Source organism: Cyprinodon tularosa, unplaced genomic scaffold (assembly GCF_016077235.1).
Source record: "Cyprinodon tularosa strain WSP-4 unplaced genomic scaffold, ASM1607723v1 ctg264, whole genome shotgun sequence".
Lineage (NCBI taxonomy): Eukaryota > Metazoa > Chordata > Actinopteri > Cyprinodontiformes > Cyprinodontidae > Cyprinodon > Cyprinodon tularosa.
The window spans coordinates 548,948-561,626 of NW_024038968.1; the positions used below are offsets into that span (position 1 = coordinate 548,948).

The 12,679-nt window shown below is 43.1% G+C and overlaps 1 protein-coding gene across 3 annotated transcripts in view; it reads right to left on the minus strand.

Moving 5' to 3' along the window:
* The window catches only part of nfasca (neurofascin homolog (chicken) a), a 138,813-nt gene that overhangs the window by 109,802 nt on the left and 16,332 nt on the right, over positions 1–12,679 (minus strand). The window lies entirely within an intron of this gene.

Here is a 12,679-nt window from a genome sequence, read left to right on the forward strand (position 1 = left end):
CCCCCACCCCCCACCCCCCAAGATTTGCAAATCTTAGATCAGGTGCAAACGATAGAGAACAGTAGAAAGAAGAGTGGTGAGAACAGCAGAGAGGATCATGGGGGCTCCTCTTCCCTCCATTAAAGACATTTCATCCCAGCGCTGCGTGTCCCGAGCCCGTGACATCATCAATGACCCCCCCACCATGGACTGTTCTCCCTGCTGCCCTCTGGGAAGAGGCTTCACAGCATTCAATGCAGGACCAGCAGGTTCTGCAGCAGCTTCTTCCCCACCGCCATCAGACTGATGAATGTTTTGTAGAATGGGCCATAAAAAAACCCTGAATGTTGAAACTATAACTATACAGTCATATGTTTACTTCGCTTTTTTACATAAAAATGTTTTTTTCCCGTGGCAGCAGGTACATGCAGGTACATGTTGACCTGAGTTTGCCCCTAACTTTCAGAAGTACAGGAAAAGATGAAACAACTGCAGCTGCAGTTGGGTTTCTGAACTGTAAAAGCCGACCAATTTAGCTGTAATGAACAATTACAATTGGAAATAAAGTTGATTATCCTTTATTCAACAGCATGGTGCGGATGCATGCATCCTTTATACCACGGTGCAGCAGTCTATCTGGTTGTTCACATCCTGAATTGAAATCTCTTTCATCTAGTTAAGCAGGGGATGAAAGTTAAAGGAAAACACTCAAACTGGGAGGTTATGCAGTTCGGTTAGTCCAGGTCCTATGCCGCATTGACACAGGTATCCATGATGGATTTAACCAATGTTAAAGATAATGTTCATGTTTGTTGCTTACTGCTGGGCTGGATATGATTTACTAGAATCTCTACGGATAGCAGGCATGGGGTCAAAGAAGGGTTTGGTTTACACAACCCATTCTATTCAGTTTATTTCTATAGCACCAATTCACAACACATCATCTCAAGGCACTTTCCAGTTCACCAGATCATCCAGTCAGATTGATTCAAAGTTTTCTATCTAAGGAAAACCAGCTGATTGCATCGACTCATTGACTCGTCAGCAATCCCTCACACTAAGCATGCTTGTAGCGACAGTGGAGAGGAAAAACTCCCTTTGAACAGGAAGAAACCTCCAGCAGAACCAGGCTCAAGGAGACAGAAACAGACATAGAAAAAGAAGCATAGATACAAAAGGCAACTGTCAACCAGCTCCATAGGATGAAGAAAGTGATCTATCTAAGATGGATCATTTGTTGGCATCAGATTGGCCTCAGATAATAATGTAAAAAATTATTTTTGTTCAGGAGACATAATTTGATAGTTCAAGGCTGGACTATTCTAATTCTTTACTATCGGTTTCTTGTCAATCAGTCATGGATTATGGCTTCTGTATTTTTACTTCTTCATTCTAATTTTGCAAGCAATAATCTCTACCTCTTCAACTCAGCATTCGGATCCTCAACCTGTATCCACTAATCCTGACAGTCCGGAAGATACGGATGTGACCCGATAGAGAACTGAGTTTGACAGCCCTCTTCAAGGCTATCATGTTATTCCCAGGAGTACTAGAGGAGCAGATTCCCTAATGACTCCTGGCATCAACCCCCCAAACAGAACTCAGCCTGTGTGCTCCTACAAACACAATTATTTGTCATAATAAAGCAACCAAGTTGTTGTTTTTTGGAGACTAGCTGATATAAAGTGTGGGTAAGTGTGTGTACCTTCACACTAATGCCTACTTTGTAAGAAACTTTGGGTAAAAGCGTTCGCTAGATGCATAAACATAAGTTGTTAATAAATTGTTATATTTGAATCTTCAACTGTGGTGTTGAAGGTAAAAAATCTTTAAAAGAAGGTTTTACAAATTTATTTTGCTTTAGATTAGCAGATTGTTTATCCATTATAATTACCTCCACTTCCCGTTTAAGGATCCAGGTCGATTCAGATGTCCACAACCCAGGATAGGGACAAAACAAAGTGGCATCATATTTCAGCCTAACCCTCTGAACCCTGTGCAAACCTCCAGGGACAGTAGGAGGGAGAAAGGGAAGAGGAAAAACTGGGGGGTGCAGAATGAATGCACGGTTGCCAGGCGATAAATGTGTGTATCTGGATGTCATGCTTGGGAAGAGCCATAGCTCAATGTTGCAGAATGACCCAGTTTTCATCAAAAGCAAGAGCAAGTGTGGGCAGAAAATTAGAGAGCGTCGGGGGAACGTGGAGAATCAGCTGAAAGGTCCAGAGGTTTTATTCTCTGAAAACAGCAAAGCGAGAGGAACGTTAACCCGAACATGGAGCAGAAGGTAGACCTGCAGGTCATCTCAGGAGGGAGAGATGTTTGGGTGATGATCCACCTCCCCCACCTGTCAGTCAGCTTGAACTGACAGGATAATTCCCCCAAATATTTCCCATTAAAAAATAATTAACAAAAAAATACATTTTTTATTTAGAAATAGTTCTGGTGCAAAAATTAGAGATTTAACCACCACTCGTTATACTTTTTCTAATTCAAATACCTTTTCCAGGAACCAGGGAATATTCCTGGACCTATTCTTTAAACCTTCTGTTTCCACCAGGGTTGGAAGTTTCTTCCGGAGAATGTTTTTTTTTCCCACGATTTTTTCCGTCCAGATGAAACAGTTTCTTCCAGTTTCTTCAGGAAGAAACTTGGAAGGTCAAATTTACTGGGAAGTTTTTCTTTTGGTGAATATTTTGCCTTAAGCTGACTTTAATTCAGCAATACCCTTGAGGTTGGGTTGTTTCTGCTTCTAAGATCAAGAGCGAGTGGTGCAGTGAGTTGACGTCTGTACATTGCGTTCAATGGTGTCACGTGATTTAGCAGGTCAACCCGGCACTGGTGTTCCCACAGAACCGAGGTGACTTTAACACGGGTCGCAGTCCGAGTCGTTTGACCCGGGTAGACACACGTCAGTGAGCTCTTCCCACTGCCACTGAAAGCGTTCCTGGGTTTAAACAGGTTTTTCGGCCAGAGTGAAAGGGGTAAAAGTCTCTTTTTGATAACTATGTTAGCAAACAGTAGTAGTGCTTTCACGTGGTTTTCCCCCCTTCCATCAGAAAGTTCGTCCAACTGTGTTAAAACTAGGACAAACAGAACGAAGAGCGGTTTATTTCCTGAAGCATTGAAGGCAATCGTTACCATGTAGACAAATGGTCAATATCATGACCAGTGCTTGTCTGTAGATCACAGAGTACACTTCATGGAGATACATCATGTACATCCCCATTGCAAGGGCGCCATTGAAAAAGAACACCCTTGAGAAGCTTCTACTGCAAAACTACAGGCCCATCTCACACCTCTCCCTGAGACTTGAGTCAGGAGACTTGACCAAAGCGCTTTACACTACATTCATTCACCCATTCACACACACTGATGGTGGCAAGTTACATTGTAGCCACAGCTGCCCTGGGGCTCCCTGACAGAAGCGGGACTGCCGTACACTGGCGCCACCGGGCCCTCTGACCACTATCAGTAGACGATGCAGGTGAAGTGTCTTGACCAAGGACACAACGACAATGAAAGTCGGAGCCGGGGCTTGAACCGTCAACCCTTCGATTTCAGGGCAAACTCCTACATCCAACGCCACTGTCGCAACTAAACAATTTTCTAACTATGACCAGTTATTTTCATGTCATCCAAACATCTTCAGCGGTTGCCCAAGTACAGAGACCTTGTCAAGGTGTTCAATGACATCCTTCCACAGCATTGTCTAGGAACCACAGTGCTCACCAAGAGACCATTTCAAGGCCCCCAGAAAATGTCGACATGTCCCCCAAACTCCAATCTCAGGTGCTAATACTCACACTGTACGTCCTCAGACAGGTCGGGGTCTTGAACAATCCTTACGCAAAAGCGTAATGTGAAAATCCATGAGGAGAGTTTTCTCAGTCTAGTCATGTCACCACTTCATACAATTCATTCACGAACCAAGACTAAAATATCAAACAAGTTTGATTTTCTTGCAACATGCCAACTAAGAAAGGGGAGACCATCAACCCAGTTCTAAAGTCCTTCCTCTGGCTCCCTGCATCTCAGGGAATAGACTTTTAGTCCTTCTGTTATTCTAGAAATCAATGAATGGCTGAGCTTCAGAATGCATTATGGACTGGTTGGCAGTGGATCAACAGCCAGACCTCTCAGGTCTACTACATCAGAACCAGAACCAAACAGCAAAAAGAAGCAGCTTCTAATTTTAAGGTTTCACTTACTTGGAATAAACTCTAAGAAAACTGTAAAGGTTGCATTGAAACAGTTAGCATTAATACCTTTGTTACACAGAGAAACTGCAACATCTGAAAAAATCTGAAAAAGATGTAAAATATGCTGTTTAAAAGGTTTAACTAGGAAAGCAAATGGGGGCAAAGAAACAACATTCACTGATGTAACACACATATAAGTTAGTCTTTAATAAGAAAGATAGTACCACTAATTGACATTAAGCCCCTGTTGAAAAGTACTGCTTGGGGGGGGTACTGGAGTAAGTAATACAAAGTCCCGCAAAAAATCCAAGAAAACTGGAAAATCACTGAAATCCTCATTTGATTTAAATCCAGATTATAATCTCATTTGTTTAGAATGGCCTTTGACTGTTCTCTCTAGACATTAGTTATATATACAGTGCAACTTTCCTTTTATTATCTTGTATAATCATCTTATAACTTTAGTTATTCAATGTTATCTGTGTCTTGCTACTGAAATGTCTATATAAATAAACTCGACTTGCCTCTATGTATATATTATATTTCTAATTAGGGATGTTTTCCCCTTCATCTCTTACTTCTTAAGGACTCCTTAAAGATGCTCTGTCCCTGTGCATTCTGAGCCAAGTGTCTAAACAATCATGACATTATTGCTTCACTATGCCAATGATTCTAGACATTACTACTGCTGCACATCTGAAAGCCATGAACAGTTATCTGTCATCAGTCCATCCACCGGTCATCCAATAACAGTCAATGGATTATTTATAGAGCTTGTTGTCCACCTGTCAGTTTTATTATTTTTCAATAGACAGCAGCGCCCTTCCAAGCAGTATTGAGGGCGAACAGCCCCTTAATGTCAGTGGAGATGATTCACTTCAATGCCACAGCAGTCTAAATGCAAACTCCAAACAGCCAAAGGTAGGCTGAGGGTTCTGAGCTGTTAACTTGGAGGGATAATTAGTTTGTCATATATGTTGATTTACTTCTATTACCACAATATATGTGGGACTGATGATCAATGCTAGGTCCTAAGAAAGCACTGCGGAAAAAACGCATGAAAACACATAGGGAAGATGGGATTGATTGATTGATTGATTGATTGATTAATTGACTGACTTTATTGATCTCGCAGTGGAGGAATTTGATCCGTAGCTCAGGAGAAAACATCAGACGGGCGGCAATGGGACGCACAACCACCGCTATCTGATGAAGGAATACTGCTTAGAAGAACCCTCCATGAAGAAACGAAATGATTGCAACCAGGCGAGAAGGGAGGAGCAAGACTGACTTTACACATGTAACAGGGTCATTCTGATTGGCTGGGAGTGAAATTATATTTCTTAACAACAGCAAATAAAACAGCACTAGCTACGTTTACATGCGCAAAATTTCCCCGATCCGATCCAAACCTTGGTTGATCGGAAATTCAAAATCTCCGTTTACATGGACACTAAATGAAATGATCTGATCATGACGTGTGTATACATGTACCAAGCGTTGGATCAGATTAAATCTTTTAAGCATGCGCAGAACTTCCTGCCAAACTTGGCAGTTCTGTCTGCGTCTGGTTTTTGGGAGGCCTGACAAACGATGCGCTCGGAGCGAGCGGAAAGAAAAAAGGAGAGAGGAGGAAAAAAGCGCTTGGCAGCGAAATGTCCGAGCGAAAATGTAGAGAATGAGCGATTGAACCGGCGTGGGAGAGCGAGTGGGCTGTGGAGAGAGAAAAGAGGAAGAGGAGGAGGATAAATTCCTGCTTCCTGCAGCTTTAAATGAACTTGAGTGTATAAGTCGGCGTTCCTAGACTCCTCCCGCCATGTTGTTCACAACAAGAGCGAGAGCGACCGGTGGTTTCCTGTTGTTGACAAGGCGGAAAAACGTCACGCTGACATCGCACACATGCGCAGTGAAGATTATTTTACTCTTAAGATCCGAATGGGTGTTTACATGGACGCCAATCGGAATGGCGATCGGCAAAAACCACCTCTCTCTTTCGGAATTAAATTTAGATCCGATCGGACTGAATCGGATTAGAATCTTCAGTCTGACATGTTTACATGAAACATTTTTGATCTGATCAGGCCTTCAATCCGATTAGTTGTGTCCATGTAAACGTAGCTACTAGTACTCCTAGAGCTGTAGGATAATAGAGGGAATGGAGAAGTGTCACTGGAAGCTAAAAGATCTTTTTCTGAGCTCCTCACTTTATGTGCTCTGTGACGTGTTCTGGAGCTGTATCAATATGTTCTAATGCATTAGGATCTACAGCACGATCTTCGTATAGTCTAACCCTTTAGAGACTGTGGTGTCGCATTGGTTGGCTACCGTGAGGTTAGGCTGTTCAAGGGGGATGGCAGATAGCAAAAGGTGTGAGGAAAAGACAACTCCAGTTTCCATTCAATGCTTCAGTAAATGTCAAAAGTTTGAGAAGCCAAAAAAACAAACAGACAGTAGTCAAGAGAGAATGATGAGCGCAAGAAAGCAGGTTCATTCAAAACCACTGAATGAATTTTTAAGGCGAGTTTCAGATTTAAATCCAAAGACCAGATATTCAGCATCTGGTATGATCCTGAATCATACCAGATGCTATGACTGGATGATCTGGTGAACTATAAAGTGCCTTGAGATGACATGTGTTGTGAATTGGCGCTATAGAAATAAATTGAATTGAATTGAAACCTCTTCCTTGATGTGATTCTTGTTGTTCTGGTGAAGTGTCTGAGATCAGATCCAATCGTTTGCATGTGTCGCTCACTGTTCTCTATTTATTCACTGGATTTATCCACCTTCCGCCATATTGATACTCCCCACTCCCACTGAGAAACGCAGTAAAAATGCCTCCCTGTGCAGCATCTGTCTGCAGGAAGACGTTCCACAGGTCATTTCCCAGTCAGTGGATGAACTAACCAATAAATCCATCTATACGCCGATGGATCCTTTAGCAAATGCAAATAGGAGGAGCTTCATCACCTGAGATCCATAGATGAATGTTTTTATATTTTGGTAAAGGAGTTCAAACTGTTTCTAAAAACAAGAAGAATCTGGATCTGAAGCTGTCTTGTAGATGGAGAGCAGCTCACCCAGAGGAACGCTGAGAATCCTCACTGACTAGGAACTGACTTGGGGTCGGAGGAACCATCAAGCCTGGTTTCTGCTGAGAAAACAGGTCGTCTGCATGTGTCGCCGTTAACGCAGATATTCCCCTCCCCAAAATTGTGAGCACAGACAGTGCCGCTGACAGGAGGACTCGGATAGGTCAAATCTATATCCTCTATGCGTATTTCCTGTTTGGTTCCTTACCGGCTTGTTTTGTTTGTATGACCGCCGTTAGGGAAAACGACTGGTGAAGATGGACCAGCTAGAAGAGCGATGTGAGAACGCTTGGAGCCTTTTTCCACCTGGATCCCCGCTCTTTTTGGCCCTCATGTCCCTCCATTGTCACACAAACTTGCCCCCACTTCCTCACCGCCTCGGCCGTATCTAGACCCACAGCTAGTTCCTGATTGGTCCTCTGGCGTTGTGGTGTGGAATAACAGCGCAGACCATGCTTCAATATTGGGCATAAATCAAAAATATCTGCATCGTACCGGTGAAAAGCTAACTGCTACACACTGCTGGGGGAGGATACACAGACCAGGGCTCTAGTTTGGTTCCAGGTTTAAGAATAAAATCTACAGGAAGACATGGTGTGCCGCAACTCAAGGAAGCTCAGATGACACCGTCAGCACAGACGAGTTATGAAGAGATGGATGTCGGTTTATGGCATAATTACATAATCTCAGATGTATGTTTATAATGTGAGAACATGTTTCATTGAGTCCAGACTTGAGCTCTGGGTTAATTCAACAAATAAAGAGTGTTGGGATCTGGAGGTCTGTCCACCTTTCTCCAGCAGAGGGCGTTCTAGGTCTCCTGGAGCTGAAGCTGACTACCACACCTGCGGCTCGTTTGCTCATCAGGAGACCAGCATTTAAGCAGTGGCAGAGCAACACTCCTACGCCAGAGTGTTAAGCCAGTTACGGTTAGCAAGCCTGAGCCAACCAGCCTGTCTGATTCTCTGACTCCCCTGAAACCTGAACCAGAACCTAACTTGTTTTTGTCCTCTCTGCTTCCTAGGAAGAACCTGAGCGAACCCTTGAACTCTAGAAGAGTTTCTCAGCTGAAACCAGCTAGTCTGATCTCAGAAGAACCCTGGAAAGTCAAACTATCAGAACCTGCCTGCCCGCTCTCAAGAAGAGAACTGGATAGTAACTCTGATCTGAACACTGCAAAGTCTGAAGTCTAGCCCTGCCTCTGCCAAGCCCTCTGCCTACCTTCCGCCTCTGGACCCTCCTGGTTCCCTCCCTCTGCCGCTCAGCCAAAATCACTGAACACGTACAGACCTGCATTATTCAACAAACATCAGTATTTGGATCTCAGCTAACCGAACTGTCCCTCTCTGCAGAGAACTCAGTTGTGATCAGTCCTGGATCTGTTTCCCAAACATCAGTTCTTTATTCTCATTGTGTTTTAATAAACGGTTGAACTTTTCCCTCTGAGTCCGTCACCTATCCGTCTCCCTGTTGTTTGCAGAGGCTCCTTTCTTTATTAAACCTTTTTTATGCTCCATCTATATCTGTTTCTTTACCTTGTTTTCTTTGCTGCCGCCCCCCCGATCATTGGCTGCTTCTGACGTTCATTTGCCATCAGCCATGAGCACATCTGGCTCTCACTATGTGCTTCTCCTCCAACCATTCATCTTTATCGCAGCCCCCATCAACACCCCCCCTTACCTTCATCCTTCTTCTTCTAGCCGTCTCCTTTCACCTCTCCCTCTTGCCCAGACAACTCTGCGGTTGCCAGGGCTCCTTAGCAACAGCCCCACCAGGCAAAGGATGGATGAAGAAGGTAGGCAAGGGAACAAAGGCATTGGGGGGGTTGAAGATGAGGAGAAGGTGGTAAGGGGGAGAATCAGCCAGCAGCTGCTTTGGATTATCAATACTAGATTCAGGGTATTATGGATGTGAGGATGATTTGATGCGTTTCTGATTATTTGTATTCATACATTTTGTGCTGCCTATTTGAAGCACAGTAAAGCGCCTTACTAGATACTCTTCTTTATTGCTTATAATCTTTTTTCAAAACCAAAAACTGGCTGATTTTGAAGTGAAACTGGGGGTATGAAATTTAGCCGTGCTACATGAGCTCCCGGGCGACTGATTCTAGAGGGTTAATGAATAAACATGAAGATAAAAGAGGCATAAACACGCTCAAACCAGGCTTTTAGTTAAGAATATTTCATAGGGTTTCCCCCTTGGTGGATCACATCTCTAGGCTTTGCGCGGCGTTGGGGGAATGGGGGCTTCCTCCCCCAGAAAATATTGAAAATGGAGACTCTCTGAAATGCTGCTTCCTGCATTTTGAGGTGAAATGCAGCTAACTTATTTTCTTTGTTAAACTACTACTTTAGTCCTGATTATGGACTTTTTGTGTTTGTTTTTTTTTTTTTTTATTAGATTACACACTATATACTAGGGATGGGACGGTTTATGAAAACCATCCAAACCGTTTGGTTCGACTGTCTCGGTTCGATTCGCGTGTGTTTCGTTCGTTTCATGCGCTGCTCCATTTTCTCATAGGCGAAGCGTTTACACTCCAGAACAGAAGGTGGCGGTACTGCGACCAAAGCCAACCACCAGTAGTAAACAAGAAGAAGAAGCGAAGCAGCGTAGCCGGGTGTAGCAGAAAAATATCAGTTGTTGTGGAGAATTGTGTGGGTATGGCGAGTGGGAAAGAACAGGAGTTGGAAGACGCGCCAGCAGCACTTTATAGGTCTGCTGTATGGGAGCACTTTGACTTTAGAGTGACCTACGATGACGGCGGAAAGAAAGCTGTGGATAAAAGTGCCACAGTGTGCGAGCATTGTGCAACACGTTTTGTTTATGCTAACAGCAACACGATCAACATGTCATGCTAACCCCGAAATCCCTCATACTCCGTCAGCGCTCCGCCCCGCTGCCTCCAGACCGGCTGCTCAAAGCAAAGCCTACAGCCTCCACTGTGGCTCCCGTCCGCTCCGCTCTGAGTTCCTTGGAGATGGTAGAGAGCATGCGCCAGATGATTAAATTCAAAGCAGCAAAACATGCGGAAATGATCCAGGGTTTCCGCGGATCATTTTAAATAATTACAATCCATTATTTTTGGGGGGATTTTTTCATTAATTTCATAAATTTTATGGGATTTCGGTGTAACAATCAACATATACCGAACCAAAAACCGTGACCACGAAATCGTGAATCGAACCGACCCGTGGATTTTGTGAACCGTTCCACCCCTAATATATACCAATATGTAAATACAGTATTGGGGCCAGGCTAGAGATTTATTTTTTTTTTTATACGAGAATTAAGTCAGAACAGTTATACCATTACAAGAATAAAGTCTTAAACTTATGAGAATACTAACATAAATTTGCGAGCATAAAGTTGAAAATGTATGAGAAATGAAGTCATCATAGCACAATCCATTTCAGAAAGAAGGCTTTGATCATGCTCCTAGCTGTTTGCACAAAGTTCTGATTACTGATAATATGCTGGTTAGGGTTGTCAAAAGTATCGAAACTCAAAAAAGTATCTATACTAAAATGTTGTATCCGGATACAATACTCGTTTTTAAAAGTATCGATACAGTGCCACCACCAGTGGCACCTAAGCAGTCATTCATCTAAACTGCAGAATAGAGGAAAATGCACTTTCTGAACACTATGTGATTGAATAATTCTACGCACTTTTCAGTTTCAGACTTTTTTTTTTGTAAGAGGTGCAGCTGCTGAGAATTATTTTTGTTTCTGGTGGTGTTTCTGTTTGATGGTGGTCAGAGGGCCCGGTGGCGCCAGTGTACGGCAGCCTCGCTTCTGTCAGTGTGCCCCAGGGCAGCTGTGGCTACAATGTAGCTTGCCACCATCAGTGTGTGAATGGGTGAATGAATGTAGTGTAAAGCGCTTTGGTCAAGTCTCCTAACTTGAATAAGGGCGCTATATAAGTACATGCCATTTACCATTTACCATTTATCTTAACCGGTTTGGCTAGTGTCATTATGTGTGCAAAGCATAGCCAAGGAAGGAACACTTAATTTGAATTTTATAAGTTTTTATCAAGCTTGCTTAATATTGCGCACAGCATACAACCTTTATTGTATTTATTTATTAATGAAAATATTTCTGTAGAATTTTGGAGTCTTTGTTTTTATCCTTGTGGTATCGAAAATGGTATCGAGTATCGAATATTTTCCTTAGTATCGGTATCGAGTTGAAAAGTTTAGTATCGTGACAACCCTAATGCTGGTGCACTAAAAGACTAAAAGACGTATTTCCTTATTTGTCAAATCAATGTCAAAGTTCACAAGATGCTCGACATTCCTCATTTTAGGGAAGAAAGGGCTTCTTCTAAGAGTTGACATAAAATCAACCATTAAAATCCTCCTTCTCACATATAAAGCCTTAAATGGCCAAGCTCCATCTGATATCAGAGATCTGATTGTTCCTTATGTTCCTAACAGAGCACTTCGCTCTCAATCTGCAGGTTTACTAGTGGTTCCTAGAATTTCTAAAAGTAGAATGGGAGGCAGATCTTTTAGTTCTCAGGCTCCTGTCCTGTGGAACCAACTACCAGTTTTAGTCCGTGAGGCAGACACCCTGTCTACTTTTAAGGCTAGGCTTAAAACTTTCCTTTTTGATAAAGCTTCTAGTTAGAGTGGCTCAGGTTATCCTGAGCTATCTCTATAGTTCTGCTGCTATAGGCTTAGACTGCTGGAGGACATAGGGACCCCTTTTTCATCATTCTGCTTCATTCTATCTCTATTCTCCCACTCTGCAGAATCTGTTAGTTCAATCTCTAACGTTCTGCTCTCTCTGCTTTTTCTCATAGTAGCTTCATCTGGTCTGTTCCTGTTTGGCTGTGACTCCATCCTGGAGAGAAATATCAGCTGTGCTGCTGCCATCAACACCTTTGTTTCTAGATGCTGGAGCTTGGCCTGTTTTCCAGTGTAGTCCTGTTTCTCTGACTGTGACTAACTGGATGTGCTCTCTTCATCCTCTGACATGGGAGCTGGCTCGGAGCTCGTCTGCCTGGCTGTGTGTTTCCTGGACGGGGCCGCCTGTGGAGCTGGTTGACAGTTGCCTTTTGTATCTATGCTTCTTTTTCTATGTCTGCTTCTGTCTCCTTGAACCCCAGTGGGCCTCAGCAGATGGCCGCTCACACTGAGCCTGGTTCTGCTGGAGGTTTCTTCCTGTTCAAAGGGAGTTTTTCCTCTCCACTGTCGCTACAAGCATGCTTAGTGTGAGGGATTGCTGAAGAGTCAATGAGTCGATGCAATCAGCTGGTTTTCCTTAGAAAACTTTGAATAGATTTGACTGTATGATCTAGTTGAACTGTAAAGTGACCTGAGATGACATGTGTTGTGAATTGGCGCTATAGAAATAAACTGAACTGATTTTAATTTAAACTAAACTTAATCAAATA